The sequence below is a fragment of the Tachyglossus aculeatus genome, chromosome 2 (genome assembly GCF_015852505.1).
Source record: "Tachyglossus aculeatus isolate mTacAcu1 chromosome 2, mTacAcu1.pri, whole genome shotgun sequence".
NCBI classification, from domain to species: Eukaryota; Metazoa; Chordata; class Mammalia; order Monotremata; family Tachyglossidae; genus Tachyglossus; species Tachyglossus aculeatus.
In genome coordinates this window covers 109,948,563-109,960,943 of record NC_052067.1, presented here as the reverse complement: position 1 = coordinate 109,960,943, position 12,381 = coordinate 109,948,563, and the positions used below count along the sequence as shown (strand labels likewise).

Sequence of the window (12,381 nt, the reverse complement as noted above, 5' to 3'; positions counted from 1 at the left end):
AAATGTTATCCTTGACTCCTCTATGTCATTCAACCCACATATTCAATCCATCACTAAATCCTGTTGGTCCCACCTTCACAACATCACTAAAATCCACCCTTTCCTCTCCATCCAAACTTGTTGTTGTTGTCTTATGCTGTTGAGTCGTGTCCGACCCATAATGATGCCATGGACACATCTTTCCCAGAATGCCACCTCCATCTGCAATTGTTCTGGTAGTGTGTCTAAAGAGTTTTCTTGGTTAAAATATGGAAATGGTTTGCCATTGCCTCCTTCCATACAGTAAACCTGAGTCTCCACCCTTGACTCTCTCCCATGCCGCTGCTTCCCAGCACAGGTGAGTTTTGACTTGTAGCAGATTGCCTTCCATTTGCTAGCCACTCCCTAAACTAGGAATGGAATAGATATTCCTGTGCTTGACTCTCCCTCCCATAGTCGAGACTGGTAGAGTACTGGAAACTCTCCAGGTGCGACCCTGAGAAGTGTCATCCAAACTACTACCATGTTAATTAAATCACTCATCCTATCCCACCTGGGTTACTATATTAGCCTCCTTGCTGACTTTCCAGCCTCCTGTCTCTCCTCACTCCAGGCCATACTTCACTCTGCAGCCCAGATAATTTTTCTGCAAAAACATTCTGGACATGTCATCCTGCTCCTCAAAAACCTCCAGTGTTTGCCCATCCATCTCTGCATCAAACAAAAACTCCTCACCATTGACTTTAAAGCACTCCACAACCTTGACCCCTCCTAATTCACTTCACTTCTCTCCTACAACTCAGGTCTCAGATTTTGCTCCTCTAGTGCTAACCTTCTCCCTGCCCCTAGATCTTGCCTATCTTGCTGCCAACCCCTAGCCCACATTCTGCTCTGGCCTGGAATGCCCTCCGTCCTCAAATCTGACAATTAATCTCCCCCACTTCAAAGTCTTTTTGAAGGCACATTCATTCATTCATTCAATTGTATATATTGAGTGCTTACTGTGTGCAGAGCACTGTACTAAGCGCTTGGGAAGTACAAGTCAGTAACATATAGAGACGGTCCCTACCGAACAGGTTCACAGTCTAGAAGGGGGAGACAGACAACAAAACAAAACATGCAGACAGGGGTCAAAATTGTCAGAACAAATAGAATTAAAGTTATATGCACATCATATAAGGGAAGCAGCGTGACTCAGTGGAAAGAGCATGGGCTTTGGAGTCAGAGGTCATGGGTTCGAATCCCGGCTCCGCCACATGTCTGCTTTGTGACCTTGGGCAAGTCACTTAACTTCTCTGAGCCTCAGTTACCTCATCTGTGAAATGGGGATTAAGACTGTGAGCCCCACGTGGGACAACCTGATCGCCTTGTATCCCCCCCAGAGCTTAGAACAGTGCTTTGCATGTAGTAAGCGCTTAACAAATGTCATCATTATCATTATTACTAGTAACAAAATAAATAGAATAGTAAATATGTACAAGTAAAATAAATAGAGTAATAAATCTGTGCAAACGTATATACAGGCGATAGAGCGGGGGATGGGGAGGAGGAGAGGGAAAAGGGGGCTCAGTCTGGGAAGGCCTCCTGGAGGAGGTGAGCTCTCAGTAGGGCTTTGAATGGAGGAAGAAAGCTAGCTTAGCAGATGTGTGGAGGGAGGCCATTCCATGCCAGGGGAAGGACATGGGCCAGTGGTAGATGGCGGGACAAGTGAGAACAAGACACAGTGAGGAAATTAGCAGCAGAAGAGCGGATGGTGCGGGCTGGCTGTAGAAGGATTGAATGAATGCATGAAGGGAGATGAGGTAGGAGGGGGTGAGGTGATGAAGCCAAGAGTGAGAAGTTTTTGCTTGATTCATAGGTTGACAGGCAGCCACTGGAGATTTTTGAGGAGGGGAGTAACATGCCCAGAGCATTTCTGCACAAAGATAATCCTGGCAGTAGAGTGATGTGTAGACTGAAGTGGGGTGAGACAGGAGGATGGGAGATCAGAGAGGAGGCTGATGTATTAATCCAGTCGGGATAGGATGAGAGATTGAACCAGCAAGGTAGCGGTTTGGATGGAGAGGAAAGGGCAGATCTTGGTGATGTTGTAGAGGTGAGACTGGCAGGGTTTGGTGATGGACTGGATGTGTGGGGTGAACGAGAGAGCAGAGTTGAGGATGACACCAAGGTTATGGGCTTGTGAGATGGGAAGGATAGTAGTGCAGTCTACAATGACGGAAAAGTCAGGGAGAGGGCAGGGTTTGGGAGGGAAGATAAGGAGTTCAGTCTTGGACATACTGAGTTTTAGATAGCGAACAGACATCCAGATGGAGAAGTCCTGAAGGCAGGAGGAGACATGAGCCTGGAGGGAGGGAGAGAGAGCAGGGATGGAGATGTAGATTTGGTGTCATCAGTGTAGAGATGATAGTTGAAGTCATGGGAGTGAATGAGTTCACCAAGGGAGTGAGTGAACATCTCCTCCAAGAGGCCTTTCCAGTCTAAGCACCACTTTTCCTCATCACCCACACCCTTCTGCATTATCCTGACTTGCTCCCTTTGCACTTCCCCCCTCTCAGTCCCACAGCATTATGTACATATCTGTAATTTATGTATCTGTATTGATGCCACCCCCAGTGAGCACTCAATAAACATGACTGACTGAATGAATGAATGAGTCTTTTAAATTCCTTGTGGATAGAGAATGTATCTTTAGTTTCTGATATACTTTTCTACACACAGTAAGTGCTCAGTTAATAACACTGGTTGACACATTATGCTGCATTCACTAGTTACTCAATATACACCATTACTATTACACAACAATGTTCAAACTTTTGTGTTTAATATGTTGAAAGGATTATCAATTCTGAATTGGCCTCCTCAGCCACACAACGTGTTTATGGGCAAGCTTCAACTTTAGTGGTGTCATCTTTAAAAATGAAGGACAACCACATAGAATAATTGAACTATTCTCTACAAATTATTCCTTTCATGTTTAATAAAAACAACCATGAAGTTAAGGAAGAAGTTTTGAAGAATAAATACTAGGAAAAAAAAGACAAATTCACATACTCTGTGCAAGCAAATGTCCAATTATTTTGATACTATGGAGATTTAAATGTTGATTAGCTTATTACACTAGTTCATTCACTATTCCAGTGAAAGGATCCTAATATTTAAAATAAGAAATATAAATTTAAATTCTGCCTAAATATTCATTACATATAATTTTGTTTACAGTTAGTAACTTAAAACAGTTCATGAAACATAAAAAGACATCTTGAAATCCTGTAACTGGAGCCTCTTTAAATTTGATTCGAACTTGGATTGAGTTTTGTATTTTATCTGGAGTTCATTCACTGGGCTCTCCATTTCATTTATCTCCATCAATAATTGAGTTGAATGAGGCTAAAACAACATAGTGCAGCATAAAAGTGGATAGATAGTTGAGCATAAAACAATTATATCCTGGGTATCTCAGATTTTACTGATAAATTGACAAGGGCTATCCAGTTCCCAGAGACAAAGTTTGCATTATTGTTTCATGCTAAACAGTGACTAAGTCTCCTTCACTGGCTCCTGCTCCCCCTCCCATCCCCTTACTGTGGGGAGGGGGGCGGTTCCTCAAGGGTCAGTTCTTGGTCCCCTTCTGTTCTCCATCCCCTTCTTTCCTCTCCCCCTCGTCCCCCTCTCCATCCCCCCGTCTTACCTCCTTCCCTTCCCCACAGCACCTGTATATATGTATATATGGTTGTACATATTTATTACTCTATTTATTTATTTATTTATTTATTTATTTATTTATTTTACTTGTACATTTCTATCCTACTTATTTTATTTTGTTGGTATGTTTGGTTCTGTTCTCTGTCTCCCCCTTTTAGACTGTGAGCCCACTGTTGGGTAGGGACTGTCTCTATGTGATGCCAATTTGTACTTCCCAAGCGCTTAGTACAGTGCTCTGCACATAGTAAGCGCTCAATAAATACGATTGATTGATTGATTGATTGATCTATACTCATTCCCTTGGTGAATTCCCTCACTCGCACTGCTTCAGCTAGGCTGATGACACCTAAATCTACATCTCCCCCCCTGCTCTCTCCCTCCCTCCAGGCTAGCATTTCCTCCTGCCTTCAGGACGTCTCCATCTGGATGTCTGTCCACCATCTAAAACTCAGCATGTCCAAGATTGAACTCCTTATCTTCCCTCCCAAACCCTGTCCTCTACCCTGATTTTCCCATCACTGTAGATGGCACTACCATCCTTCCCGTCTCTCAAGTCTGCAACCTTGGTGTCATCCTTGACTCTGCTCCCTCATTCACCCCACACATCCAATCCATCACGAAAACCTGCTGGTCTCACCTCCACAGCATCGCCAAGATCCACCCTTTCCTCTCCATCCAAACCGCTACCTTGCTGGTTCAATCTCTCATCCTATCCTGACTGGATTACTGCATCAGCCTCCTTTCTGATCTCCCATCCTCTTGTCTCTCCCCGCTTCAGTCTATACTTCACTCTGCTGCCCGTATTATCTTTCTACAGAAATGCTCTGGGCATTTCACTTCCCTCCTCAAAAATCTCCAGTGCTTTTCCATTGACCTTCAAATCAAGCAAAAACTCCTCACTCTCAGCTTCAAAGCTCTTCATCTCCTCGCCCCCTCCTACCTCACCCCCTCCTACCTCCCCTCCCTTCCCTTCTTCTACAGCCCAGCCCACACCCTCCATTCCTCTACCGCTACCTCCTCACTGTGCCTTGTTCTTGCCTGTACTGCCATCAACCCCTGGCCCACGTCCTACTTCTGGCCTGGAATGCCCTCCCTCCACACATCTGCCAAACTAGCTCTCTTCCTCCCTTCAAAGCCCTACTGAGAGCTCACCTATTCTGGGAGGCCTTCCCAGACTGAGCCCTCCCTTTTTTCTCTTCTCCTCCTCCTCTCCCCATTGCCCCCCTGCCTCGCTGCCTCCCTGCGCCTTTCCCTCTTCCCCTTCCCATAGCACTTGTGTATATTTGTACATATTTATTACTCTATTTTAATAATAATAATGGCATTTGGTAAGTGCTTACTATGTGCAAAGCACTTTTCTAAGTGCTTGGGGCTCCCCCTCCCCCTCCTCCCCCTCTCTATCCCCCCCGCCTTACCTCCTTCCCTTCCCCACAGCACCTGTATATATGTATATATGTTTGTACATATTTATTACTCTATTTATTTTACTTGTACATATCTATTCTATTTATTTTATTTTATTAATATGTTTGGTTTTGTTTTCTGTCTCCCCCTTCTAGACTGTGAGCCCACTGTTGGGTAGGGACCATCTCTATATGTTTCCAACTGTACTTCCCAAGCGCTTAGTACAGTGCTCTGCACACTGTAAGCGCTAAATAAATACGATTGATGGATACAAGGTGATCAGCTCATCCCACGTGGGGCTCACAGTCCTAATCCTCATTTTACAGATGAGGTAACTGAGGCTCAGAGAAGTTAAGTGACTTGCCCAAGCAGACATGTGGCCAAGCTGGGATTAGAACCCATGACCTCTGACTCCCAAGCCTGGGCTCTTTCCACTGAACCATGCTGCTTCCCCTAATTATTTTATTAATGATGTGTATATAGCTATAATTCTATTTATTCTGATGGTATTGACACCTGTTTACTTGTTTTGTTCCTGCACACAGTAAGTACTCAATAAATATGATTGAATGAATGAGTGAATACCCAAGGCCACAGAGTAGGCAAGTGGCAGAAAGGGATTAGAACCCAGGCCTGTTCTGTTTACACTAGACCATGCTGCCTGAAGTTTACATTTGCGCACTACCATTTTTGTTATCCCCAATGACTAGTGTCATTGTCTTTTCTCTTGGTGTTATGATCTTCCCAAAGACTCTGCCCCACTGCAGCCATCCCATTTCTCATTGGTACTCCAGACTGACTCTTCTTAGCCTGCTGTCTTCCAACTGTTCACTGCTGTGCCATATCCACAACTAAATAAATGCATGTGTATGCAATCTGTGGATGGATAACTTTTCCAACTTTAATGTAAATTGATAGTGATGCAGAACAACCTAAGAAAATCATTTCACCTATCTCTTATTATGTTTCACAGTAAAATGAATTCGGTTTACTCTTACCAACCATAGCATTATAAACCACAACATATATTCCCAAAAAGAAAGAGACATTAGTTAAAGTTAATTCAAATACACTGTCCTTCAAAGTCCTTCTTTAATTTCCATCATAACCTCCAAGGAATACATTCTTGCACAAATCAGTAATCCTTGCAGTTCTCTACATTACAGTATATGTTGTACATTACCATCTAAGTTGAATATATTCTATCATATTTTCAAAATAAAAGGGCTGTTCCTAGAGAGAAGATGACTGAATATCTTCAAAGACATTTGGGTTGAAAATCTCTTTTTTCTACCTTCCATCTATATGCTTTCATCCTTTCCCATTATTAAGGTATGTTCAATGTCTTTATCCTTGGGCACGTTGTTCTTAACATCTTGGACATGGAAGATGATTTTTAAAATCCCCTCTAAATCTCACAAATTAATGTTCTGTGCAGTATGCACCTGTCAGCTCTGATACAGTTAGAAGATTAGATATTTTTGAATGATTTTTGACTCTCGATGTAGCTCACATGCTGTTACTAAATCTGGCTTTGTTACTGCCCCAGTGTCTTCCATTTTCTTTAGGATACTGGAGAGCTGGAGGCACTAGTACATGTTTCCTCTAAAGGAATAATTATCATTCGTTGCAGTTGCTTTGATTGCAGCTTTGCTCTTTCCTGTCTATAGAACTTTTGCCCTTCAAATTCACTCTTCAAAAGCCAGTAAAGTTCCATCATATTGCACTGTGAAAAGAAGTTAGTCTCTTCTATTCTCTATTTTATTGTTTTGGTGAGTGGTATCATAAATATATGAAAATCAAATTATTTAATTTATTTGATTAAATCTATGTCATAGGAGAAAAAAGTTTAATTCAGCATTAACACCTTTTGAAATGAAGACAAGATCAAAAGAACCATCATCTGCACTAGTCCATCTGGAGTCATCTCTTGTTTCTGACCATTTGCTCCACAGGAAGTTTTTCTTCACCTTTCCAAGGTGCCTAGATGGCAGAAGGCTAAATGGTTCCATGTTAGCCCAACAGAAATCCCTTCCTCACTAAGTGATTACAGGATGAGCATTTCTTTTTGTAAATTTGCCAGAGAAGTAGCACTGCCCTCATGCCCCTACCCCGATTCCCTCCAGCTCCTCAGTCTGTTAACTTTCCTTTTTCTCTACTTTATATCCTGAAGCTGCCACAACCGCTCTTGATCCCTCCATTCCCCTATTTAATTACATCTACTTTCACTGATTTATTTTTCCTAAAATTCAATGCTTCTGCAGCCAATATCTTCCCTTCTGCCCATCTACCCCCTGACATTTCCATGAAGCTGCATGGTTCAGTGGAAAGAGCATGGGCTTGGGAGTCAGAGGTCGTGGGTTTTAATCCCAGGCTCCGCCACTTGTCAGCTGTATGACTTTGGGAAAGTCATTTAACTTCTCTGAGCCTGTTACCTCATCTGTAAAATGGGGATTAAGACTGTGATCCCCACGTGGGACAACCTGAAAACCTTGTATCCCCCTAGCACTTAGAACAGTGTTTTGCACATAGTAAGCACTTAACAATTGACATTATTATTATTATTATCTTCATCATTACTTAATGCGTTTCATTACCAGATTTTCTTAGTCCTAAATCCCATCTGAAAAAGCCTCCAGAGTCATTTTAGGAGCACCCAGACCCCAGTCAGTCTCCACCGGGTCCAAAGGTCAACTGTTCTCCTGTTCTTCTAATGCAGATTTGGGGGACCTGCTTAGTGCTCCCCCAGTCCCAGCAACCCCTACTGCTGCCGCCACCTACTACTGAAGGCCAGGATTTACTCCAAAGGGGTCATCAGAGTCTAGCTTACTACCCTCTTCTGGGGACTGGCTACAGGAAGCTCATGGAGAAACCATTCCCATCTACTCTTGAGGCTCCCCAGGTCCACATATCTTCCTGGCTCCCAAAGCTTCTTCCCCAGCCCCTACTTCAAGTGGACACCAAGATCTAAAATCTCAACAGTGTTTAATAGTTTCTTAAGAAAGTTAACAATGAAAACAAATCCAGCTGAAATCACCTTTCCCTGAATCTAATACATTTCCTCTGAGATTTTCTCTATTTCCTGGTAGATGTCCCATGGCTGATGTTACTATGGTCCTTCTTCTCTTCTCTTGGGGCATCCTACATTCAAGTTTTGCCCTCTCTCAGTCATTTGGAAGCAGGGTCTCTTAGTATCCTTTCTCCCCCTCAAGGGCAGGAACCTCACTCCTCCAGAGTCCCAGCAGCTGGACCTCAAACCTCCAGGATATCCAAACACTAATCTAGGATTCTCTCTGATCTCCCCTTGGGCATGAGCTTTCCCTGTATCCTGCTCTTCTAGAAACATGGCTGATGGCTGAAAGTCTTCTGCTTCCACAACATAATCCCCATCCCCACTTCATCCCCAGTCCAAATCTCTTAAATGGCTCAGCTAAATCTTTATACTTCCTTCAGGAAAACAAATTACCATTGAGTCACTCTCCTTGCTTCCTCCTCCTCCAGAGTGGAGGTGGAGGGAGGGGGGGAGCTGTAGAACATGTCATAACAAAAGGCTAAACAGTTGCCATGGGCCACTCAGGCTTAGTTGTAGGGAGGAGAATTAGTTGGCAGTGATTGCATAGGACATTGGGCAGGGAAGAGCTTTCTCACTCATGCGTAGACACTTAATGTCATTCAATGCCTTTGGAGAAAATCCAGGGCAGATGTTGTCATTATATATGTGTTCTGGACATCATACTGGGTAGAGGGAGTGGCACATTTTCCCTTTTCTTCATCTCATCATTCCAGGTTAAGTGTATAGAATTCCTACCTACACTTATTAAAAAAACTGACTTAAAAAGCTTAAACTCCTCCAATGTAATGAGGAAAATGGAACTCAGTAATAATAATGGTATTTGTTAAGCACTATGTGCGAAGCATTGTTCTGAGCACTGTTCTAAGTGCTGACATATAACATTTTAAATGTAAGCACCCACTGAATTTCAAATCATTCAAAATATGAAACATTTAAAATGTATTTATTTGTTATGCTTTCCTGCAAATATTATTAATAATATTGCCAACTATGTTGCCAACTTGTACTTACCAAGCACTTAGTACAGTGCTCTGCACACAGTAAGCGCTCAATAAATACGATTGATTGATTGACTGATTAATTAACTTTTATCTTATGGCTTAAACTGAAGCATAAAAAAAACTGACTTCTACATGTCCCAGAGAGTGTACTTCAGAGCTGGAATTTCTCTTCAAATTCATACTTATTCTCAGACTTTGTAAACAATGTTCAAGTACCAAGAAATATTCTTATAATGCAAGTATTATGGAAAATAATATCAACAAAGGTAGAGGAAAGGTAAAATAAACTATATTACGTATAGTCAAGAGTGGTAGTGGTAGGATAATTTTCTATGTTTTGGTCCTATTTAGCATCAGCCTTCAAGGAAAACCTGAACTAAAGTCAATGTTATTTGTAGCTGGGTATTTGAGGGCATAATTCTAGCTAAGAAACTCTAAACAGAGTATAGACTTTTCTGTGATTTGAATTCATCGTCATAGTTAAAAAAGAAACCTGGGTTAGGAAATGAAGATAACTTTATGAGGAAGGGTCTTAATCTAACATATTGATCCATTCCATAATGCAATAAATAATACCTGTAAGGAATAAACCCAGAATGTAACAAGAATAACAATATGATCTGGAAGGTATGGTCTCAGTTATTGGATGGGGAAGCAGGAGAATGAATTAAATACATACTAACCCCTGAAAGTTTGTTATAATTGACATAAGACTAAGAAAGTGAGCCTATATCTTAAAAGACTGTACCATTTTCCTCTAAACACCAAGGTCCCTAACCAATCAACCAATTGTATTTATGGAGCACTTACTGTGTGCAGAGCACTGTACTAAGCACTTAGCAATGTACTAACTTCCAGAGGAAGCTCTATTATGATAAGGGGAGAGCCAGAGAAGGACTTTCCAGAATATATATTCAGCCTATGATTCATCTTTTCTCTATTACCATCCTGAGTGTGATGTATGTGGAAGAATAGTCTGTATTTGGGCAGAGAGTAAAAGCACTGGATTCAACAATAGCTTCTTTGGTTGATGACAAGCCGAAGTTGAAATTAACCTCTCTGACTGGATTGGAGAACAGGTTTGCTTTCCCATTTATTTATCTTACTTTTGACTTTAATTGTATTTGTTAAATGCTCATTACGTGCCAGACACTATCTTAAATGCTGGGGTAGGTAACAAGGTTGGACACAGTTCATTTTCCACATGAGGCTCACTGTCTTAATCCTCATTTTATAGTTGAGGTAACTGAGGCATACAGCAGGCAAGTGGTAGAGCTGAGATTAAAACCCAGGTCTTCTGTCTCCCAGGCCCATGCTCTTTCCACTAGACCATACTACTTCCCATACTAGCTTCCTTCACTGTGTTCTCAGACTTGTTGGGGACGGAGACAGGGCGTGGGCGCGGTTCTGCAGTCCCTCCCCCTGACACTGAGTTCAGGCCTGAAACCAAATGGCTAAACAAGCAGTAATAATAATGATGGTATTTGTCAAGCAGAAGTCTTCTTGGCATTAGCTACCTCACAAAGAGCAGAAACTTACCATTATAGGTGTAAAACTATGCCACTCTCGTGCTCCTCCAGGGCTGGGTGCTTTCCAGATTGAGGTAGTGCACTCCGGGACTGAGGAACTAAGCTAGAGTGGGTGTTCCCCTAAAGCCCCGGACGATTATAGAACAGACCAACTCCTCTTCTAACAGACCAAGAGTCGTCTGCAGGGATTGACACAGTTAACCAGAATGTCTCTGTTTATATTGTATATATTAGAGAAACAGCGTGGCTCAGTGGAAAGATCACGGGCTTTGGAGTCAGTGATCATGGGTTCAAATCCCGGCTCCGCCAATTGTCAGCTGTGTGACCTTGGGCAAGTTGCTTAGCTTCTCTGCGCCTCAGTTAACTCATCTGTAAAATGGGGATTGACTGTGAGCCCCCTGTGGGACAACCTGATCACCTTGTAACCTCCCCAGCGCTTAGAACAGTGCTTTGCACATAGTAAGCGCTTAATAAATGCCATCATCATCATCATCATCATCTGGAATCCCAAGGCCAGATTCCAGATGACATTACAGCTCTCATTCCCCCAGCTAACTGCTTTACTTCACTCAGGAATACCAGAGTAAATAGTTAATCCAGGATCATTAACTAGTTATCCACAAGTTCCCCTAACATTCCACATATAAATACTGATCCTGTGCCTTTGCCTGCCCCAACTTCTGCTCCTCCCAGCTTTGACTCCTCCTCAACCTAAGCTGTGATGAAATCACACATCCTCTGGCTTCTTGCTTCTCCAGCTCCCTCCTCCAATTCTCTGCTGTTCCTCACAACATTATCTTAGCAACGTCATCAAAAGAAGTGAAAAACTACTCCTTAGTCTTCTTTGCCCTTCCATATCAAAGGCAGTGTAAAAATGTTTTTCCCTAATCCACATCCTGCTATGCCAGGCAGGGCTTGACAAAGGAAAACTGCTTTGCCATGGCCCTCTTCACTAATTTAGTTATTGTTATGGTACTTATTAAAAGCTTAATAAGTTCTTAATATGTGTCAAACACTGTGCTAAGAATGAAGAAGGTACAAGATATAGGCTTATGCTTGTACATATTTGGGTGTGTCTAAGACAGGGAATAATTATTAAAAAATTGTAAAAGTTGTAAAAAAAGAAAAAGGAATCTTCCTTAAAGGGAAAAAGAATAAAATCTTAAAATATAACCCTTCAAAATGCTCAGTATTTCTGATAGTAATGAGGTTTAAATAGCCACCTTCCTGATACTGGTCATTTGTCAATTCAGAAATAACTCAGCATAATGTGTTGACTCTCTGCTGTGTGCAGAGCCATTTATTATTTTGGAGAGTATAGTTAAATCTGAAATCAATCAATCATATTCATTGTATCCTTACTGTGTTCAGAATACTGTTCGAAAAACCTGGAGAAATACAATATAACAGAGTTGACAGACAAATTTCATGCTCACAACAAGCTTACAGTCCTACAGTCTAATCCCAGCTCCATCACATGTCTGTTGTGTGACCTTGGGCAATTCACTTTACTTCTCAGTGCCTCAGTTACCTCTTCTGTAAAATGGGGATTGAGACAGTGAGCCCCAAGTTGGGACAGGGACTGTGTCCAGCCTAATTTGCTTATATCCATCCCAGTACTTAGTATAGTGCATGATATACCGTAAGCACTTGAAAAATACCACTATTATTGTTATTACTAGAAAGGGAG

At 42.0% G+C, this 12,381-nt stretch overlaps 1 non-coding gene across 1 annotated transcript; it reads right to left on the bottom strand.

Annotated features, from left to right (window-relative positions):
• Window positions 1–347: 347 nt before the first annotated feature.
• Window positions 348–485, bottom strand: LOC119925116. The gene has a single exon (XR_005449784.1). It is a non-coding gene; the product is annotated as a small nucleolar RNA SNORA7 (small nucleolar RNA).
• Window positions 486–12,381: the final 11,896 nt, after the last annotated feature.